Genomic DNA, 26802 nt, shown 5'->3' with positions numbered 1-26802 from the left:
CACCCGTTGTGTTAATATAATATTGAGATTTACACATGTGAGCAATTGTGGGGGCAGCATCAGTAGTATTTTTTTTTTTCAAAAGGTGCATAAAATAAAAATTGGCAGCCACTTAAAAAGGAAATAATAAGTTGTAGGGGATTTGTAAAAATAACTAAAATGAAAGAAAAAAAAAACTCATGGGCCAAAACCATAGCAAATTGTTTGCAGGTGTGCAAGTGATGATGTTTTAATTTTAAAATGATTATTTTTCGTTTTTTTTATTTGTTGCTTAACTAATTCTAAAGAAACAAAAAGAATAAAATTAAATTTTCTTATTTGTCTGCCATAGTACTAGCTAGCTGTTGACAGACAGCTGTGTTTTTAAGAAATGCCAAATACAAAAATAATTATGTATTACGAAAATTAAGTAAATATACACGAATTGTGCTTTCTTTGTAGGAAAAACAAGAAAGATGTATTTTTAATTTCAACAAATAATTATTTTTTTTTTGTTTAATTTAGCAACCTTCAAGCTAAATGCAACTAATTAAACAAGAAATCAAATATTTCTTTTTGTTTTTTTTTTAAATTTTCACTGAAAGTGACAAATTTCAGGGTTTCAAAATTTCAATTTCATCAGCCAACGTCATTATAATAAACATTTTAAATGAAAATATTTTTTATTTAATTGTTTAATTATACAAAATGTCATGTGTAAAAAGCATATAATTTTTATTTCCTTTGAAATGTATATTTTCAAATTGTTTTCGCTTTCTTTAGTTCTTGAGCTGGCGGTAATAAAAACTTAATTACTTTTCTTTGTTTATATAAAATAAACAGGGAAATTATTATTAATGGCAAGCATGTGATTGAAATGTTTCGTTTAAAATTTATAATTTTCTACATAATCATATCAATTTTATATTGAAAATTAATTCTGAAATACTTATAAAGTTCTTTGGAAATCCTAAAATTTGGAAAATCTGAAATACAAAAAAATTAATTGAAATTATGACATTTCAATTAATTTTAATAAATCATAAATCAAAATAAATCATGGTAAAATTTAAGGACTCTTTAAACTATCAAATCAAAACTCCTGGCATCATTCAGAAACACTCTTATATACAGTTATTTTTTGCTAAAGAAATAAAAATATAATCTGCTAATCTAATTTCTTTTTAATTAATAAAATTATAAGAAAATCCTTTATTGAAAAATGTAAAAAATAAAAAAAATTAACCGCCCCCGGGTGGGCTCGAACCACCAACCTTTCGGTTAACAGCCGAACGCGCTAGCCAATTGCGCCACGGAGGCACTTGGCAGGCGTTTTGCAAAAACATTATATTTGCAAGCACTCAATGTTTGTATAACAAACAAAAACAACAACAATCGCTTTAAGTGGTGAATTGCACACACCAACAAATAAAATTTCTAAATAAAGAATTGACGAGAAAATAAACATGAGTAGGGGAAATTCAACTCATATGAAAAGCACAGTGGTAGAATGGAAATAAAGTGCGAATAATATAAAATTAAATTGATAATAAAATGCAACATAATTGAAAATTTTAATGATTTTTTTACGCTTTAATGGCCAACATACAACCTGGCAAGGGGATTTGGTGATCCAATAGTTTTGATAGGCAGTTAAAAGTGGAGAGTTTGATTTCCTCGCGTATTATGGGGACATTGAGATCCCTATGGCTGCTATTATTGTGAATGTACCATGGGGCACCTGTTATGGTCCTTAATAGTGCTGACTGCTTCCTCAACGTTAGATGAGGAGGCTGTTCCCCATAGCCGAATGCCATATAGCCATATCGTTTTTATAACTGTTGGAGTACAAAGTGCATTTGTTAAAAACAGTCTAGAGAAGACCGTGGGCCAATTAGTCAGTGCAATTGAACTGACTTTAATTTTATTTTTGTAACCTGGGCTTCAGTATGGTGGGTCTAAGTTAAACGGCGATCGGCGATGGATACCGAAATATCTCACATGGAATCTGGAATTTCTGGAATTTTGATATTATTTATCTAAGAGTAAATGTAATGTGAGTACATTTTGTCGTATTGAATTTTATTTTCCATTTTCAACCATTTTTCCAAATCGCCGATGTGAGACTGGAGTTTTTCAGAAGCTATGTATGATTTTACACAGGGCAAGTTTTCTTTCCGCAAGTCTGAGTTCATAGGTGAGAAAGGCAAGAAGAAAGAAGAGGTATACACACTTGATTGTACTGGCAAGTCTCTTCAATTCTCTTTTGTTTTCTCATTTTCATTATGGCGTCTATTAGGTTTTGACATACAAAATTGTGTAAAAAGACCATCATCTTTCTTGTACATTCGCATGTAGTAATCTAATACTTTTCTGTATTAGTCCATCGTACCAGACTTTATCGAAGGTTTGAGATATGTCAATAAATAATGCAGAGCAATCATGCTTGCTCTCGAAGGTTTTCCGAATAAGAGTATAGTACTATCCGATGTACCTGTTCGATAGTACTATGCTTCCTTCTGAAACCAAATAGGTGGTCAGGAATAGTGGAATTTTCCTCAAGAAGTATTTAAGTCTCTGAAGTAGCAAGTTTTCAAAAAGTTTTGAGAATATTGATCAGACTTATCATCGTGGTAGCAATTTTATCTATACCAGGTGCTTTTCCAGCCTTTAGACCAATGGTGCCCCTTCATTGTGCTTTCGCGCTGACTAAAAACACACATATTCTTATTCTGTTTTGTTTAGTAGTTATTGATACAGCGACGAATACACATGCTAAGCAGGTGTATTGCTATTTTTTTAATTTTTTGTTCATGATCACTGAAAGAAATAGTTGGATTGTTTAATATATTTCAAACTTTAAAAAATCATTGAAGTATTGTCTGGATTTTTCTCTCAATTTACTTCTGCGAACTTTTTTTTCACATTTCAAATGATTTTAATCAAAACGAAATATTTTTCATATTTTAAATATTTACAAATTTGCCCAAAACTATTAATATCGAACTCTAAATTAATGAGCTATGATATTATGTCGCAGACAATTTTATTAAGATTGTTGACTTGAAGTCTTAAAAAAAATATTGACATCTTGTATTTAGTTCACTAAACTTTTTGTTCAGTGGAGCTCTCTTTCGCTCACCAACACAACTGCAGTTTTTGCTTGGGAGATCCCTGTTTTAGACCTTTGATTGTCGTCTTCACGGTAGAGAACCGGAATTTTTTTTGGTGGTGGCACTACATTATTTATAACATTATCACTAATAGATGAATGTGTATTATTTGGGGTAAATACATTATCCAAATGCTTGGCAAATGCTTCGATTTTTTCTATAGTATTTTTTGCCCATTCTCCTTTCGGAAAATTATCAGCATATTACCTAATTGTCGCAAGGGAATACCCCAATATTCAGTACTTTATCATATCTTCAAAAAACTCCTACATGTATGATAGAGGGAATAAGTGAGTCATTAGTTGAACTCGGGGTTAATGACTTTCTGGTGAGTGGGATAGTTTCGATGCTTGGTAGCAGAATTATCAACTCAAGCCTAGGGGATGACAGGATTAAAAAACGAGTTACCAGGAGTACACCGCAGGGTGGAGTATTGTTTCCCCTGTTATGGTTACTAGCGGTGAACTCTATTCTCAAGATCTTTGAGTCTAAGGGTAGGAAGATAGTTGCTTAAGAGGATGACTTTGTGATTCTGATCAAGAGAAAATTTCTTCCGACAATCAGCGAAATCATGCAGGCGGCATTAGGCGATCTCTAAAGGGGTTGGGTGCAAACCCAACGAAAACAGAGTTAGTACTCTTTACCAGGAAATATAGGGTAGGCTGTTTTAATTGGTCGGAAATAGACCGCTTTGAGCTTACTCTAGCAGATGGAGCCAAGTATTTAGGGAAATTCCTTGATAACAAATAATCATGGAAAATGTCTACTACACTGCCTACTACACCTGTAGAAACTCTATTGGTATGAACATCGGTTGTAAAACCCATTATTACTTATGTTTATACAGTTTGGTGGAAGGAGAAAAAGTAGTTACAGAAAGATACTCAGTAAAGTTTAGAGATGATTGGCATCACTTACCGTCACTTACATCATGTTACCGAAGGCACCCTTCGGTACGGAAATATACGGAAAGTGTTGGGGCTAGGAACTAGCTTAGATTCTTTGAGTCTTCTCTAGTAAGAAAAAGTAGTTACAGAAAGATACTCAGTAAAGTTTAGAGATGTGCTTCCATTGGTATCACCGGTGTCATCGGTAGCACACCTCAGGCAGCATTGGATATAATCCTTAACTTACAGTCAATTGAAGAATATTAGATTCTTTGAGTCTTCTCTAGTAAGACGGGTCACGAAAATTTTGTACGAGGTATGTCTAATTGGTCAGGCTATCATCCCTACTGGGATTTCGGACCATAGGGTAACGACTTTAGACTGCGGTATTTCACCTGCAATTGCGTTTCGAAGTAGGGACGAGTGGGTAGGATCTGAAAAGCTGTTTGAAGGGGGTGAAGTTTTCATTGATGGATCCAAAATGGAAACTGGCATAAAACATAAAAGTGTCAAACAGACTCCCAGGCAAATGCAGTCTCTTCCAGGCGGAGATCCCAGCAATCTGGAAAGCCACGGACTTGATAAGGGCACACATAACAGAGGGGTATGTAGTGACAATTTATGTTGATACTGAGGGGCTTTGAAATGCCATATGGTACACTGAACTGTAAGAGGGCTCTACAGGGCAATGAGATAGCAAATGAACTGACCAGACGGATCTGGACTATAGTAATAGGCACGGGGAGGTTAAACCTCCTATATGCCGATCTTCCAAAGATACCGGGACTCTACGAACCAATCCTGGTGTAGTAGGAAGGATTGCAGAGTTATTTGGTCAAAGTTGGATGCAAAGGCAACCAGAACACTAATTGGGTTGGATAGGAAAAGTCTCAGGTCTTTAGTAGTAGTGATAACCGGACACTGCTCAATTGCAGTCTTCATTGGTAAATGGGATAGTTATGGGCGCACAGGACTTCTGTAGGTTGTGCGAGGATATTGAGGAACTAGCAACAGTGGAATATATTCTGTGTACCTGTCCTAGATTACAGGATCTCAGGCAAAATTGATGAACTAGGGGGTATAGCTAGATATCATCTAGGAAGTCTACTAGGCTTTATCAGGGGAATAGGCTGGCTATTTTTAGGTAACGGGACTATGTGAGTCTCAGTCTATTCTGATTTTCAATTTAATTATGTTTATGGCACCTGACTTTCTTCTTTTTTCTCTCCAATTTCATTTCTTCTCTTCACTCTCCGAGTGGAAGCATATTTCTATAGTACACAACCCATCAAATCTATCTATCTGTCTTGGAACAGAGTATTCGATATTGGCTTGATTCGTTCTTGGCCTCAAAGCAGTTATTTTGGCTCGGAATCCATCTGTTGCCAAAAATATAGGAAAAGGTCACAGCTAATAATGGAAATATTCACTCCTATCGCGAATCAATATTTCACATGAAATATTTTCCCTTTTCCTTTTTTCGTTCATCAACTTTGTTCACGTGAAAAAATTCCCCTTGTTGTGAAATTTTTAGATGGAATTTTGAAAACAATAAACAGCCGCTACGAACAAAATCAACTATTGTGAATGTAAAGTTCATCGTGATATTCCCGATAGCAATTTTCCCTTGGAGGGAAATAGATATTTCATGGGAACAAAAATTGCACATGTTATTGCCGATAGGGGTGAATATTTTTATTTAGGCTCAAGTTCATTAAATTGATTTGCTTAGAAATACAATTTATTTTATTAAATTTTCATAATTTTAAAGAATACTGCAAAAGTTATATTTAGACACACGGCAGAATGGAATGCAAATGTTTCAAAATAAAACATAATTTAAAAAAAATATATCTATATATATAGAAATGAAATGGTCAATGTATGTATGTAATGTCATCACGTGAGAACGGCTGGAGCGATTTGGCAGATTTTTTTATTCGATTCGAAATTTTCAGGAGATGGTTTGTAAAGAAAAAAATTTAAAAATTCCGGGTAAAACTCGGATTTTTTTTGAGTCCAGCCAACTGTAATAAAAATGCTCCCTAAGGTATGCAGTACAAATTTAGATATTTTATATGCAAATAAATAAGAACAGGCAGGTAGGTTTATGTGGGTTGAAGAAACATGAAGAACTAACATTAGTAAATGCTACCGGGCGAAGCCGGACGGGTCAACTAGTTTTAAATAAAATAAAGGAAAGCTTCATACAGTTATCTAGTCCATATTCTTATATCATAGAATTCATAACAAAAATTGACTTGTTTTATTAAGCTAATTATTATATCATAAATTTCACCAAGAAGAGGAAGTTTAAACAATTGTTTCTTTCAAAATTCATATTAACTGGAATTCTATTGTTAATTGAAAGGCAAATAAAGACAAATTGAATAAGTAAATTAAATATTTAGCTAATTATCTAAATGCAAATGATAATATAATTCTATAACAAATTCAAATCCAATTTTATAACAGAATTTCCAAACATTTAACATTAAAACACAGGTGATAATGAAATGAAATGTAGCAGGAGTTCAGAACAGGCAAACAGCTGTTTAGAGTGATAACAATAATTTTGAAACTAGAAAATTGAAATGATAACAAAAAATAAAAACAAACATAAAATGACAAGTGTTTAGGCAAGTGAAATGCAGTAATTGTAAAGGGAAAGAGGCAAGTGTATAAAATCATATATATAAAAAGGTTATCAAATTGATAACAAAATAAAATGAAATGCTTTTATTAGTACTTGCTAAGTTAATAATTAACAAAGATGTTTTTAAACAAAAATTATGAAAAAATAGCAAGCTAATTTCTTTGTCTTAAAGGCAAGTTATTACAGTAATTATCAAGTAGAGAGTAAGAGAGAGAAAGATTATCATTTTGGGGGTAACTTTACTTACCCTATGAAATCTTTGATAAAACAATAAACTTTAAATAAACCACGATCATTATTGAGTAAAACGTCGGGTTTCAAAACGGGCAAATAACAATTGCATTGGTGTTGATGTTGCTGTGGATGTGGCGGTTGCTGGGTTGTTGTTGTAGTTGTTGCATGTTGCTGCTGTTGGGGCAAATGTGCATGATGACTGCTATGGGGTAATTGTTGTGTTGTTATAGGCGTTTGATGATGTTGTTGATGAAGTTCTAAACCCGTTGTTGTAGGGGCAGCCATTAGTAATTTAAGGAATTGTTGTTGTTATACAGCAATAGTAATATAAATAGCACCACCAACATTTATTTGTTTGTTTATTAATTGCAATTAATTTTCTACAAATAGTTTGGCATTTGTTATTATTGTTATTGTCACTGTCATAGTTGTGGGGAAAGTGTTGTTTGTCGTTGTTGTGTTAAATGTTTTAAATTTGTTGTTGAGTTATTTTATAGCAATTGTGTAGTTTTAGTTAGCAGCAACACCTCCAAATTTTAAATTAGTTTTCTTTAACATTTTACACCCTTTTCTGGTGTATAATTAAGGGGTTTTATCAATTGTTTATTGGTTTTTTGGAAATTGTTAATTGTAGAGCCACCATAAAATTGTTAATATTGTTTCTATTTTATATAAGATTTCAATAAAATTAGAAAGGATTTTTGTTAAAAAAAACAATAACACAGGGCAACAAAATCGAACAAATTTTGGAGGCTTTTTAAACCACTACACAATTTTGATGTATTGTGGTTCCAGTAGTACAAAAATGGTAAAATTTTTTAATTCTATTTTTCTAAAATTGTGAATTTTGTTAGATGTTTCTCCACATAATTTATGATAACTCAAAAAGGGTTAGACCGATATTATTGAAGTAAACTTAGAAAAGTTCAAATTCAAAAAAGTTAATCTGTTAATATATTGCATTTTAATCGGCTCAGTAGTTTCGGAGTTATAATCACAAATTGAAGTAAAAAACATATTTTTTTACGTGAAAATAGCAAATTTTTTGTTTCAAAAAATCATGAAAAATCGAAAACGTTAGAAATTGTTCAGGTTTATTGCTTTATCGCAAAGCCTCATATAATAGCAACAAAATGAGATATCGATCATACAAATCGATTGATTCTTTTCGAATATATTCACAATTAAGTGAATTCGCTCATTTTCACAAAATTTTAGTTTTTTGTTTGATATACATAAAATTGAGCAGTTAATGTTCTTCTTTCGATTGATTGAATATTGAAAACATTTTCTCCATCAGTAGTTTTCAGCTCAGTAGTTTTGGAGTTGTAATAATGAATTCAAGCAAAAAAATATATTTTTGACGTGAAAAAAGCAAATTTTTTTGTTTCAAAAAATCATGAAAAATCGAAAACGTTAGAAATTGTTCAGGTTTTTACTTTGTCGCAAAGCCTCATATAATAGCAACAAAATGAGGTATCGATCATACAAATCGATTGATTATATTCGAATTTATTCACAATTAAGTGAATTCGCTCATTTTCACAAAATTTAACTTTTATGTTTGATACACATAAAATTGAGTAGTTAATGTTCTTTTTTCTATTGATTGAATATTGAAAACATTTTCCCCATGCTATGTACAAATTTTCACATATATATTGCGTTTGAATCGGCTCAGTAGTTTTGGAGTTATAATAACGAATTCAAGCAAAGAAATGTATTTTTTACGTGAAAATAGCTAATTTTTTTTGTTTCAAAAAATCATGAAAAATCGAAAACGTTCGAAATGGATCAGATTTATTGCTTATCGTAAAGCCGCATATAATAGCAACAAAACGAGCTATTGGTCATACAAATCGATTGATTATTTTCGAATTTATTCACAATTAAGTGAATTCGCTCATTTTCACAAAATTTTAGTTTTTTGTTTGATATACATAAAATTGAGTAGTTAATGTTCTTCTTTCGATTGATTGAATATTGAAAACATTTTCCCCATGCTATGTACAAATTTTCACATATATATTGCGTTTCAATCGGCTCAGTAGTTTTGGAGTTATAATAACGAATTCAAGCAAAAATATTTATTTTTTACGTGAAAATAGCAAATTTTTTTGTTTCAAAAAATCATGAAAAATCGAAAACGTTAGAAATTGTTCAGGTTTTTACTTTGTCGCAAAGCCTCATATAATAGCAACAAAATGAGATATCGATCATAAAAATCGATGGATTATTTTCGAATTTATTCACAATTAAGTGAATTCGCTCATTTTCACAAAATTTAACTTTTATGTTTGATATACATAAAATTGAGTAGTTAATGTTCTTCTTTCGATTGATTGAATATTGAAAACATTTTCCCCATGCTATGTTTTAATTTTTACATATATATTGCGTTTCAATCGGCTCAGTAGTTTTGGAGTTATAATAACGAATTCAAGCAAAAAAATGTATTTTTTACATGAAAATAGCAATTTTTTTTTTTAAAAATTATGAAAAATCGAAAACGTTAGAAATTGTTTAAATTTATTGCTTTATTGCAAAGCCACATGTAATAGGAACAAAATGAAGTATCGATCATAAAAATCGATGGATTATTTTCGAATTTATTCACAATTAAGTGAATTTGTCTACTTTGAGTGTAAATTTTACATGCGTTTTGTTATTGTAACAAAAATTTTAACAAAATTTTACCATTTTTGTGCTTAGGTAACAATGATGCATCAGTGGTTAGTGAAGCCTTTTTTTGCTGTTGACCTGTGTAATTTAGGATAGTAATAAAGATTTGCAAAGAATTTAACAAAAATCCAACAAAAACAAAGGAATTAAGAAAAAAATCAATAGAAATCAAACAAAATTTTGTAAAATTTTTTATAAATATGAGAATGAATGGAAAATATTATACACACACTTGACATTTAGACATACAACACATTACATTTACAATAGCAAGGAAAATTTTATGATTTGGCAGCAGTTTAAATTATTAAAGCTTAAAGAACAAACATTAAAGCATTTTACTACAAAAAGCTTTTCTCAACAGCTTTTAGTTTCTGGCTGCAAAAAACTGTACTTTAAGCTTAAATAATTTAAAATCCTTTCAAATCTATTATAATTTGTACTGGTAAGGACATAATATAATAAAAGACAAAGGAAATGTTATGTGATTAAAGTTAATTGATAGTTAATGGGCATACATATCAAGTGAAAAATTTATAAACTAAATGAGAATTATACTTTTTTTTAAAACAATGCATTTTAGGCAGTGCTGAATGAAAATGAGTGCATAACATGTGAATATTTCATGAGTTTTAGAGTGTTTAAAATGTTTAGAAATCACAAAATGTTTTAAAAATTTAGCAATAACAAATAATCTTTATTATTTTCTAAACTATCAGACTAAGGGAATCATTTTATAAAAGGAAAGGAAATTAATGTTTTGTCTAAATTTTAAAACCTCTCTAATTTCTTTACAACCTCACCCCACTGTCTCATTAACCATTTCTTAACTCTGGTTACTCTTTAACATAATTACAAGCAGTATGTGGTGGAATTTCACCACCCAATTAAAGTGTGGTGAATTTAAATTATTAATACAGTGGTGCTACTACCAAAAAGTCATGATATGTAATCTCATATCTGTCACATATTTAATGACAATTAAACCCTACATTGACCTACATAAAATATTCATTTATACATATTTATGTATAGATTACAATGTAAGTATAACATTTACTTAGCTCCCTCTTCATTCTTAATAATAAATTCTAACAAAATGTTTTTTTTTTGTTTAACTAAAAGTGTGTTAAAACATGTATTTATACTATGTGTAATACAAAACACTTTTTCTATGCTGATTATTATGATGAATAATAACACACATAATAAAAGTTTTTATAGTTTTTTTTAGCTGTTTTATGGTCAATTTAACAAGCATTAAACAAATACTAAAAATTAAGGAGTGCCTCCTTAAAACAAATGTTTACTACACAAAATTAAAAAGAATTTTTGTGTCCCTACTGTCCTTTATAATGGATGTACATATGACTTAAAAAAGCGAGATTTACTATAGATGTCGTAACTTTTGAACGCGATTTTTATTTTTAATAACTTATATGTCATTTTGAAGGGTACATATCTGTCATTTATTCTCAACTTAGTTATTGAACATTATAGAATAAACAAGGTTTTTTTTTGGTTCGAAAATGTAAAATTTTGTGCTAACAAAGCGTCATATGCGGGAAGTTTTGCTTTACTTCTTTAATTTGAAATATGAAAGAGAGCTCTATTCGGCTGTACCGGATCTTATTGTAATTTCAAATAAAAAATGGTGAAACAAATTTTATGGCAAAAAAAATTTAAAATTTTTTTAAAATTAAAACAAAAAATTTTAATTTTTTTTTAAAATTAAAAACAAAAAATTTAATTTTTAAAAAAAATTTTAATTTTTAAAAAATATTTTTTTTTTTAATTTTTTAAAATATTTTTTTTTTCAATTTATGACAAAATTATTGACAAAAAAATTTTTTGGTAAAGAATTCGGGTTAAAAAATATTTTTCCCGATTTTGACCCATTGTAGGTCCAAATTACTTTAGCCTTATATACATCGTTGTAATGGACTTTGAAATATCTATCATTAGATATCCATATTGTCTATATTAATGACTTAGTAATCCAGATATAGATTAAAAATAGGTCTAAAATCGTGGTTGTCCTTTTTTTTTATATAGCTCAGCCTTTTGCAGGCCGATTTTCTAGATTTTAATTAGCAACTGTACCGGATCAATAGCGGATATATTGATTGATGTATGAATCATTTGGGGGCTACGGAAAGTTGATTTCAATATACAGACGGACATGGCTATATTGACTCCACTATCTATAACTTTGTGGGATCGCAAATGAAAAATGTAGAAATTACAAACGGAATGACAAACTTATATATACCCTTGCCACGACTGATGAATGGTATAAAAAAAGTAACCGCTGAAGCGAACCGATTGCTCACCAAAACTTATGGTGAATCTGTTATATCTGTTTCAACGTCCGAGAGATGGTTTGTGCGGTTCAGAAGTGGTGATTTTGACACAGAAGACAAAGATCGCCAACCAAAAAAGTTTGAAGATCAAGATTTGGATTCAATACTCCATGAAGATTATTGTACATCCCAACAATAGAATGCAGTATTATTGTAAGCTACTCAAGCAACAATTTCAAAAAGTTTGCGAGCAGCAGGATTCATCCAAAAGCAGGGATATTGGGTACCATACGAACTGAAGCCGAGAGACCTTGACAGACGATTTTGCATGTCCGAAATGATGCTTGAATACCGTAGGCCCGCCATATCTAAAAAACTTAAAAGAGATGGAGCAAAATTAAAAAAAATAAATAAATAAACCTAAATAACTCTTGACCTAAAAGTGATAACCTACATATTTTGTAGATCTTCTCTAGGACTATTTATATATTTTAAACTAGTTGATCGCCCCGGCTTCGCCCGGTAGCATTCTTCAAGTTTCTCCAACCCACGCACACCAGCCTGTTCTTATTTATTTGCAAATAAAATATCTGAATTTGTACTGCATACTTTAGGGAGCTTTTTTATTACAGTTGACTGGACTCACAAAAAAAAAAATTTCCGAGTTTTACCCGAAATTTTTGAATTTTTTGGAATTTTCTACTGAAAATTTCGAATCGAATAAAAAAAAACCAGCCAAATCGCTCCAGCCGTTCTCACGTGATGACATTACATACATGGACCATTTCATTTTTATATAAATAGATATCAGCTCATTCGGATCATAAATAGATTTTTGGCGATTTTTTTTTTTAAAAATATGAGACCCAAGGTGGCGTGTAATTTGGCATCTTTTCCGGCAAAAATTTTCGTAGAATATTTTAATCCTTAAATGTTCTTTTTGAAAGGAATTTTTATAATTTTCTCGAAAAAAGGGTGAAATTGACCCCTTAAGAGAGGAGATAGAGGGTTAAGTTCCACAAAAATAATCCCCATAAAATTCCACAATATAACTCTGACAATAAGAATTCTCTCAGACATTAACTTATAACATTTTTTCAGTTAGTTTAATGCTCCCTTCGATCAAAAGATGAAAACTTTGACGCACTGTAAAAAAAAAATTCAGACCAGCTGGACTATAAGTTTATTTTACAAAAATTATCTACTCAACATGCCCATTCAGAATTATGGGGTCGCTTATCTGTTCCAATCAAAAAGTCTCAATTTGATAGACATTTATGAATGTTCTAGCCGTCTAGCTTCTTTCATTTGGGCCCTATCGTGTTTCCAACAGACAGACAGACGGACGGACATAGCTAGATCGCCTTAAAATCTTATGAGGACCCGGACAGTGTGGCAACAAATTTTAGTAACAGGTGGCCTTTTCAAAATTCTAATTTAAAACAGTTGCCACATGATTTACTTTATAATTTTTACAATTATGTCCAATAATTTTCAATCAAAATTTTTTTGTTACATTTTAAGATTAATTTTCCTCAACATAATAATTGTTATTTGTTGTTTAACATTTATAATTTAGTTGTAGTTGTGGCTGACAACTACAAACCATTGCATTCAACAAATCTAAACAAACCAACCATGTTGTTGGTTTTTACTTAACAAATGTTGACAAGTAGAGCTAACTGTCTGTCTGTCGCTCCCACCAAAGTGTTTGTAAACTTTAAGTAGTCATAAATTAGTACTAGCACAAGAGAAAGATAGAAGCCGAAGAAGTATGTGTGTCAGTTGTCATTGTCATTATAAACGCAAAATGAAGAATCAGAGGCGTAAAGCCCACAAACTATAAAAAGGGGAAAATGTTAAACCAAAATTCCTCACAATATAATAAGGGCGAAAACTAAGACCCTGTCTCTGTTATCATTACAAACATTGTAACCAAAATCTTTGCAAGTTAGTTCAAGTTTTTATAAAGATATGTACTCCACTAAGTATATGTGTAGAAATGTAATCATATTAATGATCTTTATCTCTATCATTTGATATGATATGAAAAGTGTAGCTGTTGTAACTGTCATTTTTATACATCAGTCAAACAAACACATGCTTTTATTAATGTTACAATGTTTTCCCAACCACAAACAAAATGTAAAGGGCGCTCACCAAAATTTTCCATTTTCTAAGGTTTCATTTTTTTTTTTATTACTTTTTTTCTAGCAGCTAATCATTACTAATGTTTTCAAAAGATCTTAAGAGTTTTGAGGAAAAAGGGTTTATGTTTTAGTACAAAAAAACAAAAAAGATTAAATTACCATCAAAAGGCCACAAAGAAAACTTAAATGCGAAAATTATAATTTGCTAGCAGAGTTTTGAAAGCAACATTAAGGGAAAAACTAAGAAATTACGCTTTTGAAGTTTGCTGACTTAACTCAAGGGCTTACAAAAAAAGTAATACGAGGAAAAGTTGAACATTTTGCAAGAACTTTAAACTGGAAATTGAGAACAGTTAGGAAAATATTGAAAAAAGTGGCTAAAAATACGACTATATACAAAACTACAACAACACGCTTCTTTAAACTTATTACAACAACAATATACGCTTAGAATCAATGTAAAAAATTAATTTGGAAAAAAAAATATTTTGAGGTTGTCTTATATTTTGCTTCATAACTTTTTTACTACTAAACCGATTTTGCTGATTTTCAATACCAAACAGCTTAGGACAATGGTAATTATTTTAAACGAATATCATTAAATTCACTTGTGTATTTGGGGCTTGAGAGTGATTTACACACACATACCAATAAAGGCACAAAATTAAAAAAATTTCGAATTTCACAAAAACTAGGAAAACATTATTGAATTTTATACAAATTAGTAAAATATATAACAATGAATGCTATCACTTTAAAGTCTCACTTACTCCTTTCTATTTTTACCCAAACTATTTGCATAACACCTAAAGACGCCTCCACACATTTTTAACTATTCTTCAAAAATTTCCCACAAACACTTAAAACGTTTTCGCATCTTTACAGAAAACGAGAAACCTTGAAAATCTTAAAAAAGAAAAGTAAATAATTGACATAAACTTGAAAAACATTTGCAAGAATTGTGCTTTAAATAAAACACTATTCATGGTAATGGCAAAATTATTCACCCTTTTGAAAAAAACACTCAAGATATTCTTGCATTCATTCACTCACTCATTGCTTTCGTAACCGTTACACTTCATTTAATGTTAAGAAGGAAAGCATATTTTCTTATTTTAAATACATACAAGCTTTTAAAATTAAAATCGGGTATGGAAAAGTTGATACAATTTCATATTGAAAAGAAATCAAACTCTAAAAATTTCAGAATGATTTTGTAAGTGAAATTACAGTTTTTTTTCAAGACAATTTTCTATAGAAAATTTTGAGTATAACACTTTTTTTCTATAGAACATTTTTAGTATAACAGTTTTTCGTCGGAAAATTTTGTGTATAACAGTTTTTTCTAAAGAAAACTTTCAGTATAACAGTTTTTCTTCGGAAAATGTTGTGTGTAACAGATTTTTCTAAAGAAAACATTCAGTATAACAGTTTTTCTATAGAGAATTTTACGTATAACAGTTTTTTTCTATAGAAAACTTTAAGTATAACAGTTTTTTCTATAAAATTTTTTTTTAATATAACAGTTTTTGTATTGAAATCTTTGTGTATAACAGTTTTTGTATTGAACATTTTGTGTATGACAGTTTTGTTCTATAGAAAACATTCAGTATAACAGTTTTTCTTCGGAAAAAGTTGTGTATAAAAGTTTTATCTATAGAAAACTTTCGGTATAACAGTTATTCTATAGACAGTTTGGTGTATAACAGTTTTTTTCTATAGAAAACTTTAAGTATAACAGTTTTTTCTATAAAAGAATTTTTAGTATAACAGTTTTTGTATTGAAAATTTTGTGTATAACAGTTGTTGTATAGAAAACTTTCAGTATAACAGTTTTATTCTATACAATATTTTTAGTATAACAGTTTTTGTATAGAAAATTTTGTGTATGACAGTTTTTTTATAGAAAACTTCCAGTATACAGTTTTTCTTCGGAAAATGTTGTGTATAACAGTTTTTCTATAGAAAACTTTCAGTATAACAGTTATTCTCTAGAAAAATTTGTGTATAACAGTCATCTATAAAAAATATTTTATATAACAGTCTTTTCTAAAGAAAGTTTTCTACATAATTGTTTGTTTATAACAATTTTTGTATATAGAAATTACCGTGTATATCAGTTTTCTCTATAGAACATTTTTTGTATGACAGTTTTTTCAATAGAAAATGTTGTGTAAAAAAAGCTATTTAAATAAAATTTAATTTTCCATCCCTGTGAAGTATAGAGGCGGCGAGAGCGAGAGAGAAGATTTCTTAATGAAAGCATACTTTTAGGCTGTTTATTTAAAAGAAAAGGACATGTTGCTGCTGTTTGCTGCTTTATTTACTCAAGTAAACTGTTAAAATTCTTTAGATTGTCTGTGTAACGACAATTTGAGTACGTGACTGGGAAATTTAAATAAGAATCATGTCATCCTCTAATGCATTCATTGTTGAGTTGGTTATAATAATAAAAGAATAAAGAAAAAGGCAAAAAACAAATTAAGAATATTTATAAAAATTGCTAAATGGTTTGTAAAGTTTGCCAGAGCTAAAAATAGCGAGATGTGTTGTTTATAATTAAAAAAACAAGTAAGAAAGTATGGTCGGTCAAGCCCGACCATATAATACCCTACACCAAGTAAATGAGTAAAAATATTTTTCTTTTAAAATATCAATAATTTATATTTTTGAGTAATTTTTCGAAGGGGCCTTATATGGGAGCTATGATCAATTATGGACCGATCACCATAAAATTAGGTCGTGTGATTTACGTCTATATGAAAGTTATTTATGTTGAATTTTGTGTGTATACCAACATTTTTAAGTGATTTATGCACGTTAAAGTGATTTTCGGAAGCGGGTCTATATGGGAGCTATGACTAATTATGGACCGATCGTAACAAAATTTGGTGACATGAATTTTGTATATATAAAACTTATTTGGAGCGAAATTTGTGTAGATACATAGATAAATTAAACATTTATGACCGATAAAGTCCAATTTCGAGGGGACATTTGTATGGGGGCTAGGTGAAATAATGGACCGATTTCAGCCAGTTTCAATAGGCTTAGTCCTTGGGCCGAAAAAGTAATATGTACCAAATTTGATCGAAATATCTTCAAAATTGCGACCTGTACTCTGCGCGCAAGGTTTACATGGACAGCCAGCCAGCCAGCCAGCCAACCAGACGGACGGACGGACGGACGGACATCGTTTAATCGACTCAGAAAGTGATTCTAAGTCGATCGGTATACTTTAAGGTGGGTGTTAGACCAATATTTTTGGGCGTTACAAACATCTGCACAAACGCATAATACCCTCCCCACTATGGTGGTGTAGGGTATAATAAATAAATTTAATGGAAGGAGTGAACAAAAAAAACTTAAAAAGTTTTTAGACAAGAACTTTTAGAAGTCCAACGGATCTATCTATCTATCTATCTATCTATCTATCTATCTATCTATCTATCTATCTATCTATCTATCTATCTATCTATCTATCTATCTATCTATCTATCTATCTATCTATCTATCTATCTATCTATCTATCTATCTATCTATCTATCTATCTATCTATCTATCTATCTATCTATCTATCTATCTATCTATCTATCTATCTATCTATCTATCTATCTATCTATCTATCTATATACCTATCTATCTATCTATCTATCTATCTATCTATCTATCTATCTATCTATCTATCTATCTATCTATCTATCTATCTATCTATCTATCTATCTATCTATCTATCTATCTATCTATCTATCTATAAGTATAATTTATATATCACCTAAACTGTCGACCATAAAATGCTATTGAAAATTCGCTTCAAAAATATATGACATATGAGCCAAAGCAAATAAATAAGGTTTTTTTACCGTCAGATTTTCGTAATTTAACACCCATTTTGATGTTGTTGTAACAACTACATGAATGACGTCGTCCACATACAAAAAACACATTGTACTTAGATACAGTGGGTTTAATATAAAAATATGTCTGTAAATATACAACATTCAAACTTTACAAAATTTGTATAATTTATTAACAAAAGACAAGACAAAAGACAAGACAGATTATAGATTTAAATACAGACATAACTTACATTTACAATATCTGGATTCTTATCTGAGGTGAAAGTTTTAAAATCTATTTTAAGTCGATGAATAAATATACTCCCTAAAAAAGTACATTTTAAAACATTAAAAATTTATTTCGAGCATTTAGAATTCATATTAAAATATGTATATAAAAATTTGTGAAAATGGGTTTTTTTTAAACATCTTACAAATTTTAAAAAGTTTGCAGAAATAATAACAAATTCAAATTTGGTTAATAAATTTAATATTACTGGAAATTCAAAATTTTTTCGAAAATTCAAAAAAATTATACACATTAATTATTTTTAATTTTCAAAGCCTCGAAATTATTTTTAAACTTTTCAAATATATTTTCAAACAAACTGAAAAAATAATTCAAAATTTTAAAAAAATTATTTAATATTTTTTTTAAAATTTTATTTTAAAATTCAACATAATTCAAAAATTTTCTACAATAAAATTTAATATTTAGAAATTTTCAAAATTTCGAAATTATTTTATTCTAAAAAACATTTTCAAAATTATTTAAAATGCACAATAAATCTGAAGTTTCCAATGTGAATATTAAAATATTCGAATTTTTCGCACATCTCAAAAATTGTTTTTCATTTTTAAAATTCGAAACATTTAAAATATCAGAAAAATTTTCCAAAACTACAAATTGGAAAAAATTATATAAAATTTGATATTTAGAAATTTTAAAAATTTCGAAATTATTTTCCATGATTTCAAATAAATTTTCAAACATTCTAAAAAATCCTTTTCAAAATTATTGAAAATGAATAATAAATAAATATTCGAATTTTTCGAACATCTCATTTTTAAATTCGAAACATTTAAAATATCAGAAAAATTTTCTAAAACTACAAGTTTGAAAAAATTGTATAAAATTTGATATTTAGAAATTTTCAAAATTTCGAAATTATTTTCAAGATTTCAAATAAATTTTCAAACATTTTAAAAAAATCATTTTCAAAATTATTGAAAATGAACAATAAATATAAAGTTTCCAAATATGAATATTAAAATATTTTCGAATTTCAAAAAATTCAAATTTTTCAAACATCTCAAAAATTGTGTTGCATTTTTGAAATCGAAACAATCAAAATATCTGTAAAATTTTCTAAAAAAAATTATATAAAATTTTATATTGAAAAATATTCAAAATTTCGAAATTTTTTTCAATGATTTCAAATAAATTTTGGAACATTCTAAAAAAAAATAAATCCTCAGAATTATTGTTTATTTTCAATTATTTTTTTTTAGAATGTTCCAAAATTTATTTGAAATCATTGAAAAAAATTTCGAAATTTTGAAAAATTTTCAATATAAAATTTTATATAATTTTTTTAGAAAATTTTACAGATATTTTGAATGTTTCTAATTTCAAAAATTAAAAACAATTTTCGAGATGTTTGAAAAATTCGATTTTTTAAAATTCTAAAATATTTTAATATTCATATTTGGAAACTTTATATTTATTGTTCATTTTAAATAATTTTGAAAATGGTTATTTAAGTTGTTCGAAAATTTATTTGAAATCATTGAAAATAATTTCGAAATTAATCAGCTAATATTTCAAATATATTTTCCACAAACTTTTTTAAAATTTATTTTTTAAATAAATTAAAAAATTTCGAATTTCTTCCAGTCTTAAAAAATTTATTTCAATTCACAGAATTATTCAATTACAAAATTTGCTAACTTTCCAGACTTGTGTGATTTGGAATAATTTCAATATTTTTAAGTTTTCGAAATTTTACTGAAATTAAATAAAAAAAAAAAAATATTAAACTTTGATTTTCAAAACTTTTAAAAATTTGTTTCAAAAACTAGAAAAAATATTTTAGAAAATTTGATCATTTCTTCTTTGAATTTATAATTTTCGATTTTAATATTACATATTCTCTAAATTTTATGACAGTGTCTAAATTATAACAGATTTTGTATAGAAATTGTTATTAAAAATATTTTTGTTATAATTCTGTCATTGTCGTAGAGTGCAGAATACGGTGGGTGGGGTGTGGTTTGCTACCAACATGACAAAAATTCTTGAAAATTGGAATGAAAGACCATGTAACACTTCTAAAAATTCTTAGAGAAATCAAAAAATAATAGTAAGCGACATTTTTTTTTGTCCAATTTTTCTATAACGCTAAGAAATACATATTAATATTTAAATAAATATTACTCATACGTCAAGTAGTCTGCCTAATATATAAAATTGTTTAAAAAGGCTCTTTAAATTACAATTTAAAAGATCAGCTGGACAATATGTATCAAAATTACAACAAATAGTTGTGTTTGTAATTTGAATTATAGCTATTTTGAGCAGATTGTGCCCGTAGTATCTAAGAAATAATGTTTGAAATGTTCTTTACCACTGTGCCCCCTAGAATACTAAAGAAAACTTTGTTTTTTTTTTGGAAAATTATGGACACGGTTTAAACATGATGAAGATGAAGTGGAAAACTGAGTAACAAACAAAAAAAAAACACATTTCTAACAAACTATTTATTGTTCAACCAAAAATGTACAAAATAATGGAACAAAAAACCAGAAAAAACTTTTGTTTTGTTTAGAGAATGTTGTACAAAAGCAAGAAATATCATAATCAGAAGCAGCAGCAGCAGCAAAAACCATTGTTGCCAACAATTTTAACACTTACACACACATGAGTTTTATATAAAAACATATACAGTGCAACAACAACGACAATTATAATAATAATAATACAAATTTATATACAACAACAACTAACAACAGCAACAACTACAATTACATACTACAAACAAACAAACATTTAAACTAGAGAAAACAATTTAAGATGTTGTTGCCGTAAGTTGATTTTTTGTTGTTGTTACTGATGTTATGTATTATTTTTGTAGCTGTTTCTTTTTTAATTTCATATGTATGCAAACGTGTGAGAGCATGTACATATGTATGTAAGTATCTGTGTGCGTGTATGTGTATGATTGTATATGTATACTATATTTTCCAGGTCAAGGTTGGTTGAGAAGAGAATGTTCGTGTTTGTATAGATAGAGTGTACTACTAAAGTGTATATAAAATAAAAATGGCAAAAAAAACTATTTTTTTCTTTCTTTACTTTTATTATTTTTTATTTATTGTAGTTTTTCTGTTCTTCCATAAAATTGATGTTGAAAAATGTTCCATAAAAAATATATATTTCGAAAATGTTTTTATTTTTTTTTTGTCATATTTATGCGTTTAAGTACGTGTCTCTTTTCAAAATTTCCTAGTTTCGTTATTGTTGTTAGTAGTTTTGTTAGTTCCCTTCTGGCGTCTAAGCACATATTTTAGAGCAATAGATGTGGTAAAAAGGATGCTACTAACTTTAATCAAATACTGTCTCACGCACAGAATTCTATAGGATAATCGAAGTAAATTCAATTGTGTAAAGAAGTGTTTTATAAATATTAAATTGAATTGTATATAATAACAGTTGAGAGCTAGCAAGAGAAATAGTATAGGAATTTAATTTTTAAATAAGAATTTTATGTGACAATAGAAGAAGAAATCAAATAAATTGCATTTTTACTTTAATCAAAGTTAGTTTATTATAAAAAGTATAAGAAAAAATAAATCAAAACATAAAAAAACGCATTCCAAGGTTTTTTTGGTGGAGTGGGGTGGTTAGTTTACTAACCACCAATAATTGTGATAACAATTTTCGTAAATTTTTTGGAAATCGAATAATTTTGATTAAATTTTCTGACCAAACAAACGAAATAGCAAAGTAACACTGAATTCGATGAACAATAAACATTCAGTGATTTTTTTATTGAATAAGTGAAAGTCTCTTAAAAAAACTGCGGTTTACAATATTTTCAAATTAATATGTAACCAGAGCATGACTTCAAAAAATATAATTGTTTAGCAAAATGCCAATAGATGACAATAAACTATTTTTTAAAGACTATAGAAAAGGTGGTTAGTAAAGTGACCACTAAACCGCAAAGGTTTAAAGCCATTTTTTAAGCCCAGAAAAAGTTCATTATTAAACTATTATTTGTGTTTCTCTTAACATAATTTGTTAAAATTAGAAAAATATGTAAAATTCAAAAACTTGCGAAAATTACGTAAAATTTTATTTTTAAATTTTATATTTTTTGGAATTTTATGAACAAATATATTCGAACATCTCTGAAAGACAAAAAAATTTACTGTATATAGAAATTAGAATTTTTTCCATAAGATTTCGAGCAAATTCGAAAATTTTAACTTATTTTCAAACAATGAAAATTAGAAAATGCGAGAAAATTTCAATATTTTTGACATTTTCAAAAATTCGAACATATTTTCGAACATCAAAAAAAAAACTTTCAAAATATATGGTTTTTTCATAAGATTTAGCAATTTCGAAAATTTGAACTTATTTTCGAAAAATAAAAATTTCGAGCCATTTCAAAAATTTTAACAATGAAAATTAGAAAATGAGAAAAAAATATTTTTGCCATTTTCAAAAATTCGAACTTATTTTCGAATATCAAAAAATCTTTTTGAAATTTTTTTTTTATAAGATTTTGCAATTTCGAAAAATTTTTTGATCAATAAAAATTAGAAAAAGTATTTTAGAAATGAGAAAAATTCAAAAATTGCAATATTTCTGCAATTTTTAAAAATTCGAACTTATTTTCGAACATCAAAACAAATTTGCAAAACTTAAATTAATAAGAGAATTTTAAAAATTCGAACTAATTAAGAAAAAATTTGTTTTGAAATTTTTGAATTTCGAATTTTTTTTTCGAAGATCTCAAAATTGTTACAACACGAATAAATATTTGAAAAAACTACATCTTTTTGGAAATTAGAACTTTTTTCGAACATTCTATAAGTTTTCTCAAAATGTATGTTACCAAGATATTTTGGAAAATTTAAACCATTTTTTGAGGAAAAAATATGTCTTAACTACAATATTGTTAAAAATTTTATGAAAATGAGAAAAATACATATTATTTTAAGAAATTAGGGATTTCGATCAATTCAATGTTTTCTCAACACGTAAACTTTGACAAATTTGTGGTACAAAGGTACTTGTTTCCAAAAACAATTGTAATAAGAAAAAAAGATGTATTTAAACAATATTTTGAACATTTTCGAAACTTCGAATTTTTTTCGAAATTTTTAACACTCCAAAAGTTTTCACAAAATTTTGAACATTTTCGAAGATTTCAAAAATCTTAAAATTTACGAAAATTCGAACTTATTTTATAACATTATGGAAAAAAGAAAAAAAAATAATAGTTTTGAAACTTTTTAAAATTTCGATTTTTTTTTCGAAGATCTCAAAATTGTAAAACTCGAATGAATATGTAAAAAAACACTTCTTTTTTGAAAATTGTAACTTTTTCTAACATTCTATAAGTTTTCACAACATTGGAGAATTTTCGAAAACTCGAACTTTTTTCGAAGATCTTTGAATTGTTAAAAAATTTATGAAAATGAGAAAAATACACATTATTTTAAGAATAATATTGTCGAAACTTCGATTTTTTTTGAAGTTACCACAATTGTTAAAAAAATTTAATGGAAAACAATACATAATTTTCGAAAATTCGAAAATCTCAAAAACCTTGAAATTTATGAAAATTTCAACTTATATTCAAACATTATGGCGGAAATGATAAAAATATATGTATTTACAAAATAATTCTGATATGTTTGAAATTTCAAAATTTTCGAAGATATAGATTTGTTAAAAAATTAATAAAAATCTTATTGTTTGTTTAAATTATGAGTTTTGTAGAACATTCTAAAGGTCTTCACAACATTTTTGCATTTTCGAAAATTCAAACATTCTAAAACTCAATGAAATTTGTATACTAAATTTTTTATTTTGAAATTTCAAATGAAACTATATTATTTTTTTTAGCTTTTTACAAATTTCGAATTTTTTCGAAAATTCCAAAATTTTTTAAATTTTGAAATTTCAAATTAATATTTTTCCACGAATTTTTTTAAACTTTCCAAAACTTTTTATAAAATATGAAATAATTATAAACTGTTTGAATTGAATGAAAATTTTAAGATTTTTACATTTACAAAATCTCGAATTTTTTGAACATTTGAATTTTTTCCAAAAATTTTAAATATGTCAAAAAGATTGTCATTTAAAACATGTAAATTGTAATATTCAAACGTACACATAATGATTCAAATTAATGAAAATAACTGTAAAATAAACTAATATTTCGAAAATTTTGATTATTTTTGAAATTTACTAAAATTACAACTTACAAATTGATTTTTTTTTCAAAATTATTAAAAATTAGTACAAAATATTGGTATTTTCGAACTTGTTTTTGTACATGAAATTTACACAAATTGAGGCAAAAAAAAAGTATTTATTAATTTATACTTTTCTATCAATTAAATTTCTGCCATTTTCTCTCTACAAAGCTACATAGATTAAGGAAATTTGCCAGATAAAAATCAGCAATTTTATTAAAACAATCATAATTAAGATTTCAGTCCACAAACGGACGACGAACGACACACCTCAAACAAGCAATTCAAATGCTATATTAAGCTTTTTCTATAAGCCCCCAAAAAAATAAAACACAAAATCACAAAACAAACTAAACTAAAAATCTATTAACAGTTTTATCTCAAATCTATAATGACGTCTATTGGCCATTACATGTCATAAAAATTACAATAATGAAAAGAAAAAGTTTCATTTCATTATGACAGCAGATGGGGAAAAAAAGACAATAACAACAACACAAAAGCGATTAAAGTAAAATGATTACTTGCTACTAATGTGAAAAACATGTAAATTATACATTGCAAAAATATTGAAAGAAAATAAAAATATATATAAAGATTTAAACAATTTGATAGAGTGTAAAGATACTACTAAATAAAATACTTAAGAGTATTGAAATCTTAGAAAACTAATATTAAAGAAGAAAAAAGTTTTATGGCTTTTGTTTTAAAGGGAGTGCTGGAAAATATTGGAAAAATTCTAATTTTTTTTCATTAGAAATCTCATGGGCAAAAACAATAAACAACAATATAATACCCCAAGTCATCATAATTGTAATGATGGTGGATTTTATTATGAGGATTATTTGAGTTTTGTTTGATGGTGAGCTCATTTCTGTACTAAAATAATCTTAAACAATTTATCCCTCTAAGCTGTTTTTGGGAAAAATAATACACTGCCCCAGCTATTGTTGAAAGTTATTAAAGCCAAATATAAAACAACCAAAAAGTAATACGAAAAGGTCACTGGGTAATAAGGACAACAAATGAAAAATGAAAAAAAAAGAAAAACACCAACATCATCATTATTATTATTTGTTCATACATGTGGGTTTCTTAAAAATAACTTTTGTTGAAATCTTTTTTTTAGAAACCTTATTGCTTTAATAAGATTTGAAAATGTGAAATTAATATGGTTTTAACTATTTAATTCTAAGTATAGAATTTGTAGAGCCTTAAGATTTGTTTTAAATTATAAGGAATTTAATTTTCCACAATTTTTAAGAAGTTCGAAAAATTTCGAAATTAAGTTCGAATTTTCGATAACCCGAAATTTCGTGAAAAATGCATTTTAAACACCTGTAGCGATGGTTTTGTTTAATTTTATACATTTTCTAAAATTTTTGATAAGTTCGAAAAAAATTCGAAATTCTCTTCGAATTTGCGAAAACACGAAATTCTATGAAAAAATAATTTAAACATCCATAGTTCAGTTTTGTTTAATTTTCTACATTTTCCCATAATTTTTGACATGTTCGAAAATATTCGAAATTAAGTACGAATTTCAAAAAACGTAAAATTAAGTGAAAAATGGTTTTTAATCATCTATTTTTAAGTTATTGTTTAATTTGATACATTTTTCCATAATTTTTAACAAGTTCGAAAAATTCGAAATTAAGTTCGAATTTTGGAAAACCTAAAATATTGATAAAAATTAATTTTAAACACCGTAGCTCTGGTTTTGTTTAATTTTATACATTTTCCACAACTTTTGAGAAGTTCGAAAAAATTCGAAATTAAGTTCGAATTTTGGAAAACCTGAAATTTCGTGAAAAATGTATTTTAAACACTTGTAGCGGTGGTTTTCTTTAATTTTCTACATTATAAATAAATCAATTCCTTTAAATTTCTGTTTGTAGTAAATAAACAATATCTCAATATTTACTTGACCTTTCTCTTTATTTCTATCAAATCGTTTTGTAAATATTTATGTATAATCCATATAATTTTTGTAATTTTTCTTTGTGTGTTTTTCTTTCAGTTGATGGTCGAAATACAAACAATTTTCGTAATTGTATTTACTTTAAATTTAATATTTCGAAAAGAAAACAAAACCAAAAACAACAACTTAATTAGCTATGCGTGGGAATAATAGCATATTGGCCAGATATTCATTCCTTTTCTTTATTTTAAATCTCTCCTAATGTCAAAGAGTCTTAATACTTTTTGATGTGTGGTAGTAGAGTACAACACCCAAGCGACAAAGACTACTACTGTGGTATATTTAAAAGTAGGTATTTAGGGGAATAATAATGTAAATAGACATTTAGACAGTTGGTGGGTGGTGGGATTGTGTATTATTAAATGATAAAAAGAAATTACTTTTCTTTAAAATTTTTCTTCAACCAACATTCATTGCGTT

General features: G+C 27.6%; 1 protein-coding gene and 1 non-coding gene across 3 annotated transcripts in view; both read right to left on the bottom strand.

The window, feature by feature from the left end:
* bun (bunched) overlaps nt 1-26802 on the bottom strand; it is a 402219-nt gene that overhangs the window by 182432 nt on the left and 192985 nt on the right. The gene's annotated exons all lie outside the window — the stretch shown is intronic.
* TRNAN-GUU (transfer RNA asparagine (anticodon GUU)) lies at nt 1226-1299 on the bottom strand. Its single transcript has one exon. It is a non-coding gene; the product is annotated as a tRNA-Asn (tRNA).

The sequence above is a fragment of the Calliphora vicina genome, chromosome 2 (genome assembly GCF_958450345.1).
Source record: "Calliphora vicina chromosome 2, idCalVici1.1, whole genome shotgun sequence".
Taxonomy (NCBI): Eukaryota; Metazoa; Arthropoda; class Insecta; order Diptera; family Calliphoridae; genus Calliphora; species Calliphora vicina.
This window is presented reverse-complemented; position numbering and strand designations above follow the sequence as displayed.